This window comes from Chrysochloris asiatica, unplaced genomic scaffold (genome assembly GCF_000296735.1).
Source record: "Chrysochloris asiatica unplaced genomic scaffold, ChrAsi1.0 scaffold00131, whole genome shotgun sequence".
NCBI lineage: Eukaryota > Metazoa > Chordata > Mammalia > Afrosoricida > Chrysochloridae > Chrysochloris > Chrysochloris asiatica.
The window spans coordinates 7,670,604-7,676,603 of NW_006408649.1; the positions used below are offsets into that span (position 1 = coordinate 7,670,604).

At 38.0% G+C, this 6,000-nt stretch overlaps 1 protein-coding gene across 1 annotated transcript in view; it reads left to right on the top strand.

Annotated features, from left to right (window-relative positions):
- The window catches only part of ROCK2 (Rho-associated, coiled-coil containing protein kinase 2), a 213,877-nt gene that overhangs the window by 146,322 nt on the left and 61,555 nt on the right, over positions 1–6,000 (top strand). The window lies entirely within an intron of this gene.

Sequence of the window (6,000 nt, forward strand, 5' to 3'; positions counted from 1 at the left end):
AGTTACATCTTATGTTTCACAAATGACCAAATAAAAATATATGCATTTAAATGTACAAAGGGCACATTCTACAAGTCAGCCTCCTACCCAAAAGCACACAGCGTTACTTAGTCCATGGCCTAGAGTCCACAACTGCTGTGTCTCTGCGTGCCAGTCTCTGCTGTCGATGCTTTTTTAGGTAGGGATCTCATACTCCATTCATGCTCTTCCTTCTTGATGATCTGGGATCTTCTCTTCCTGAAATGAAAGATTAACTACTACACCTTTTTAGTTACATATCTTCTAAAATTATACTTTTGATCATCACAATTAACCCTGCTATCAGTTATTCACAATTGAATACTAAAATCCTATCTGCATCGTCTCCCACCCCCTATTATAAGATCTATCTGGAAAAAAGGAAACATGTTCAGTGGGGATTCTACCTTACCACTCCCCAACCCCACCCCCCACACACATTCTGAAACTGAGCATACCCCTGAAAGCGTGTAAGCCACTCACTTTATGCCTTTACAGTCGTCAGTTCTCTCCCCTAACCCCCGCATGCTTTTTGATAGCCAGTGTCTAAATTGACCAATCTTATCAACACAGTACTTAAGGGACTAGCATGTTCCTTGATATGAAGAACTTTCCATTCTGGTTAGAGTTTTAAGCAGCTGCAAACGTCTACTTGCTCACAGTATCAAACATCTTCATCTGGTTGGGTTCTGGTCAACTCATCCCTAGCCATCCAAACTACATCAAATGGGTACCAGCTGCAAGATTGAGAGTTCACATAGACCTCCCTGTACTTCAGACCAACTGGGCCCTTCTAAGTCCTAGCCCCAAAGGTATAGGTCAGTCAGTGACTGTGGGCTCAGGAATTAACATGTCTCCCTAAACTTCAGTCCATCCAGCTCTTTCTCTTGTCTCTCTTATATCAATGAAACATGTCCAAATTCAGCTGTTGTCTTCACTGCTGTATTTCCTGACTTCCGTTCAAAAGTAGACCCAGGTGGTGACCAGAAAGCATACTAGACTGCTCTTAGTTCCCTTTAACTTGCACCCCTAGGAGGGGATTTCCTCTGATAGGCAGACTTTTCTTGCCTTGATGTCTTCAAGGCAAATAGCTTGTTTGAAACTCCAAAACCCAAATAGTCCACTTTTATTCTGCTGGTAGTCTTTCAATCACAACTTTCCTGTTTTCCCAGCAGTTCTGGCTTGGTCTGCAAATGTGCTAACACTTGAAGGTACTGGGTGAGGCTCAGGATTCCACCCAAAGCCCCATACTCTACAAAGTCTTACTCTAACTCCCCTTCTAGCAAATCCACTCAGTATAAGCTGAAGGCAGGGTTACAAGCTCTCTCTAATCATTGTTCCCAACATTCATTTCCATCACACGTATATATCTGTTTTACAGTAGTAGAAAGGGGAAACCAATATCCATAAGGCAATCAATCACATAAACCTTTTGAAAACACTTAATTTCAGTGTTTTCTACTATACCTTTGGATTCACCCCATTCATATTCAGATGGCTTTGGGCCTCTTGGCAAGGTGATCCAGTAGGCCCTGGCACCCTGTCAGCCATTTCATTTAACCAGCATGCTTTAGGTAACTCCAGAAGTTGCTTTTCTCCCCTCTACTAAAGCGTTTTAACTCTTGCATTCCTTTCAGCCATTACAGGTAACAAAAACAAAATTCACCATCTAAAAATCAAGTTTCACTTAAAATGTGGCCCTTGGTTCTTCCTCTTACAAAACCTCATGCTTCCATGGATCTGGAGCTATTGTTGTGAATCCCGCTCCTGATGCCAACTGCAAAAACTATGTGGGGGCCATGGCTGACTTCCTCAGACTTCACAAGGGGGAAAGAAAACCAAACTCAGAATCAGCCCAAAGCCAATTTCTGTGATACGGAGGTCAGATTCGCCTCCACCCTACAAATTTTACTAGTGAAGGGAGAGTCATCAGTACTTTTAAAATTAGTCAGCCTTAGGAACCCATTTAGAAAATTCATCCTTGTGATTTTATTTCTCTAGAACCCCAAACAATACCACTTGTGTTTGGCTGAGTTTTCTAGAGAAGCAAAATCAGTGAAACACACGCACACACACATACTGTAAAGAGAAATTTATATTCAAGGAAATAGAGAGTTCACAGTTATAAAGTCCCAGGTTCCTAGTGGAAAAGAAGGAGCAAGCATTTTCCTGCATGTCCATTATATTGGGAGCAGTCTACACCCCCAAGGAAACATCCTTTCATTTGATTGGCTGTTCATAGCCAATCGTTGTAGAGTTAACTATGCTGTATTAGATTTCACCATGAGAATAAGCACATCCCAACTGCCAAACCAGGGGGAATCTTTGCCCAGTCACAAAACTATAACACAGAACTATAACAATCACACATCTCTTGGGATAGGTAGAAGTCAGGTAAGACTTTAGCGAAGAGGTGGTATTCAGTTGAATTGAAAGATAAGAAAGGGTGTAGGGTGACAGAAATGTGAGGATATTAGGGGAGAGATGTAGGAAGGAAAAATAGTGGAATCAAAAGTTTGGAATGAAGGCATACATTTGAAAGCTGAATAGTGTAGTCCAATAGAGTAAAGCATAGGATATATGCAACTATATTATGACCGTTTGGAGGATTTGATCAGACTGATTTTCTTGCTAGTAATCCTTGCATAGTGATCCATTGTCAGTTATTGGTGATTGGATTGCAAAAGTTGAAAGCAAGGAAGGCTAGGTAGTTGGAAAATATGGCCTTCCTTGGTGTGATAGAAATAATGCTGGAGATTGAATGATAGAATTTTGCAAAATCAATGACTTATTCATTCTCAATACATTTTTTTAATAGTTACAACTATGCACATGGAACTCACCAAATGGAATACACAGAAATCAAATCGATTTCATCTGTGGAAAGAGACAATGGAGAAACTCAGCAGCAACAGCAAAAACAAGGGCAGGGGGGCAGACAGTCGAATAGATGATCAATTGCTCATATTCAAGTTCAGGTTCAAGCTGAAGAAATTAAAACAAGTCTATTAGCGCTAAAATTAAGACCTTGAGTATATCTCACCTGAGTTTAGAGACCATCCCAAGAACAGTTTTGATGCATTAGACACTAATGATCAAATACTAGAGGGTTGGGGGATGACATCAAGAATATCATTCATGAAGAAAGCAAAGGTTATTAAAAAGATAGAAAAGAAAGAAAAGACACTCTGAAATTTGCTCTTGAATGTAGATAAGCAACTGGAAAAAAATGATGAAAAAACTGAACAGAAAATATCAAAGGTCAGCTTGAAAAGACAGTATTACAATGAAGTGTCTAAAGGCCTGGAGTTGGAAAACTGAAAGGGAAAACAGCATTTCTCAAGCTGGAAAAACTGAAGAAAAGTTCAGTCCTCAAGTTGCAATATTGAAGAATTCTATGGGCAAAAAATTTGAATGATGCAGGAAGCATCTAAAGAAGATCAAAGGTAATACACAGAGTCACTGTATGAAAAAGAATTAGCTAGTGTTCAGACATTTCAAGAGATACTGTGTGATCAAGAACGAATGATATTAAAGGAAGAGGTCTAAGCTGCACTGAAGGCATTGGCAAAAAACAAATTAATACAGCACTGGAGGTGTGCACGCATCAGTGCCATGGAATTTGGAAGACCAATACCTGGCCAACCAACAGGAAGAGATCCATACGTGACCATTCCTAAGAAAGGTGACCTAATTGAATGTATAAATCATTGAACAATGTAATTAATATCATCTGCAAGTAAGATTTTGCTGAAGATAAGTTAAAAGTGATTACAGCAGTACTTCAACAGATTGCTGCCAGAAATTCAATCTGGATTCCAAAAAGGATATTGTATAAGAGTATCTTTGCAGACATACGATGGATGTTGGCTGAAAGCAGAGAATAACATAAAACTGTTTTATTTGTGCTTTATTAACTATGCAAAGACATTCAACTATGTGAATCACGACAAACTATGGACAACAAACTTTGCAAACAATGGATATTCCAGAACACTTAGTTGTGCTCATGAGAAACCTGTATACAGATCAAGAGACAATTGTTGAACAGAACATAGGGATACGGAACAGTTTAAAATCAGGCAAAGTGTGTGTAAGGATTGTATTCTTTCACCATACTAAACCAATCTGAATGCTGAGGAGATAATCTGAGAAGTTGGCTTGTATGAGGAAAAACAAACAAAACATGGCTTCAGGATTGAAGGAAGACTCATTAAAAACCTGTGATATGCAGATGGCACAATCTTGCTTGCTAGAGGCAAAGAGGACTTGAAATACTAATAAGGATCAAAGAATATAGCCTTCAGTATGGATTGCACCTCAATGTAAAGCAAAGAAAAATTCTCACAGCTGGACAAATAAATAATACGATAAATGGAGATAAGATTGAAGTTGTTAAAGACTTCTTTTTGCTTGGATCCACAATTAATGCTCATGGAAGAAGCAGTCAAGAAATCAAATGGTATATTTCCTTAGGCAAATCTGTTGTAAAAAATGTCGTTAAAATATTAAAGAACAAAGATAATCAGTTTTAGGACTGTGGTGTTCCTAATAAAAGCCATGGAATTTTCAGTTGTCCCATAAGAATGTAAAAGTTGGACAGTGGATGAGAAAAACTGGAGAAGAATCAGTGCGTTTGACTTAGGGTGTTGAAGACTATTGAAAGTACCACGAACTGCCAGAGAACACACAAGTGTATCTGGAAAGAAGTATAGCCAGAATGTTCCTTAGAAGCAAGGATTGAGAGAATACATCTCTCATACTTTGACCATATTGTCAGGAAGAACAAGTCACTGGAGAAAGATATAATGTTTGGTAAATTGGAGGTCAGTGAAAAACAGGAAAACACTGATGAGATAGATTGACACAGTGGCAACAATGATGGGCTCAAACTAACAGTAATTGTGAGGATAGCTCAAAACCAGGCAATGTTTCCTTCTGTTATGCATAGAATTACTGAGTCGGAAGTGACTTAAGGATACCTAACAATAGTACAGTACCTGGCATATGGCCTTTGAATAATTATTGGTCTGATGAAGTATGAGTATTCAACATAAAGTTAGAACATAGTTTGGAGTTAAGAGTTCAGGGAAAGAATGATGCAACATGATTTTTGTATCCTATCCTAAGACACTTTTGACGTTATTTGAGAGAGAGTGCTGAGATGACTGATAGATGTTAAATAGTTGGGTGAAGCATTAAAAACATTTGAAAAACTCATATTTGAGAAACTTTTAGAACATCCAGGTGGGTAATAATTAGGGGGAACAGCCACCACAGTTTGAAGGGTCTTCTTGGACATGGGATTTAAGAGCTAAAATGGGAAAATCCCAGGCAAAGTGGGATGAGATGGTTATCTAGTAATGCTCTACAAACGACAGTAAAGCTGACCAAAATGAAATGCTCCAAATCAGGAGGAGCCCAGGCATGTTATAGGCAGTAAGGAAGGATCCAGTTGAGAGAGATAAATAGAGAATTAAAGTAATAAGAGATCAAGAGATGTTATCCTTGAAAAAAAGGGTAACAAGAGGGGTATCTCTAGTTGAAGGATTGACAGGTAGGAGAACTAAAAATGAGATGAAGAGGAGGGAAATATAGTTCATTTTAGTGACTCCAGTGTTAACAAAGTAAAACCTACGTCAGTTGATTAGAGGCAAGAAAAATTTAGCATTTTAGATTATTGAAAATAGCATAAATGTCCAAAGGGGAAATTACTCCATTTATTTATTTATTTTTTTCTTAGAGAACAAGTTTCCTTTTTCTTTTCTTATTTTTTTTTTAATTTAAGGTTTTTATTGTGGACTGAGTGAAAGTTTACAGGGCACATCATCATTTTCACATTCAACAATTCATATAACTTGTTTCATTACATTGATTATAATCCCTTCCATATACCATCAGTTAAAAGTATTTCGCTTTATCCACTTTAGCTTTTTTAAAGAAACACACAAACAAAAAAACCCACTCAGGCATATATAATAA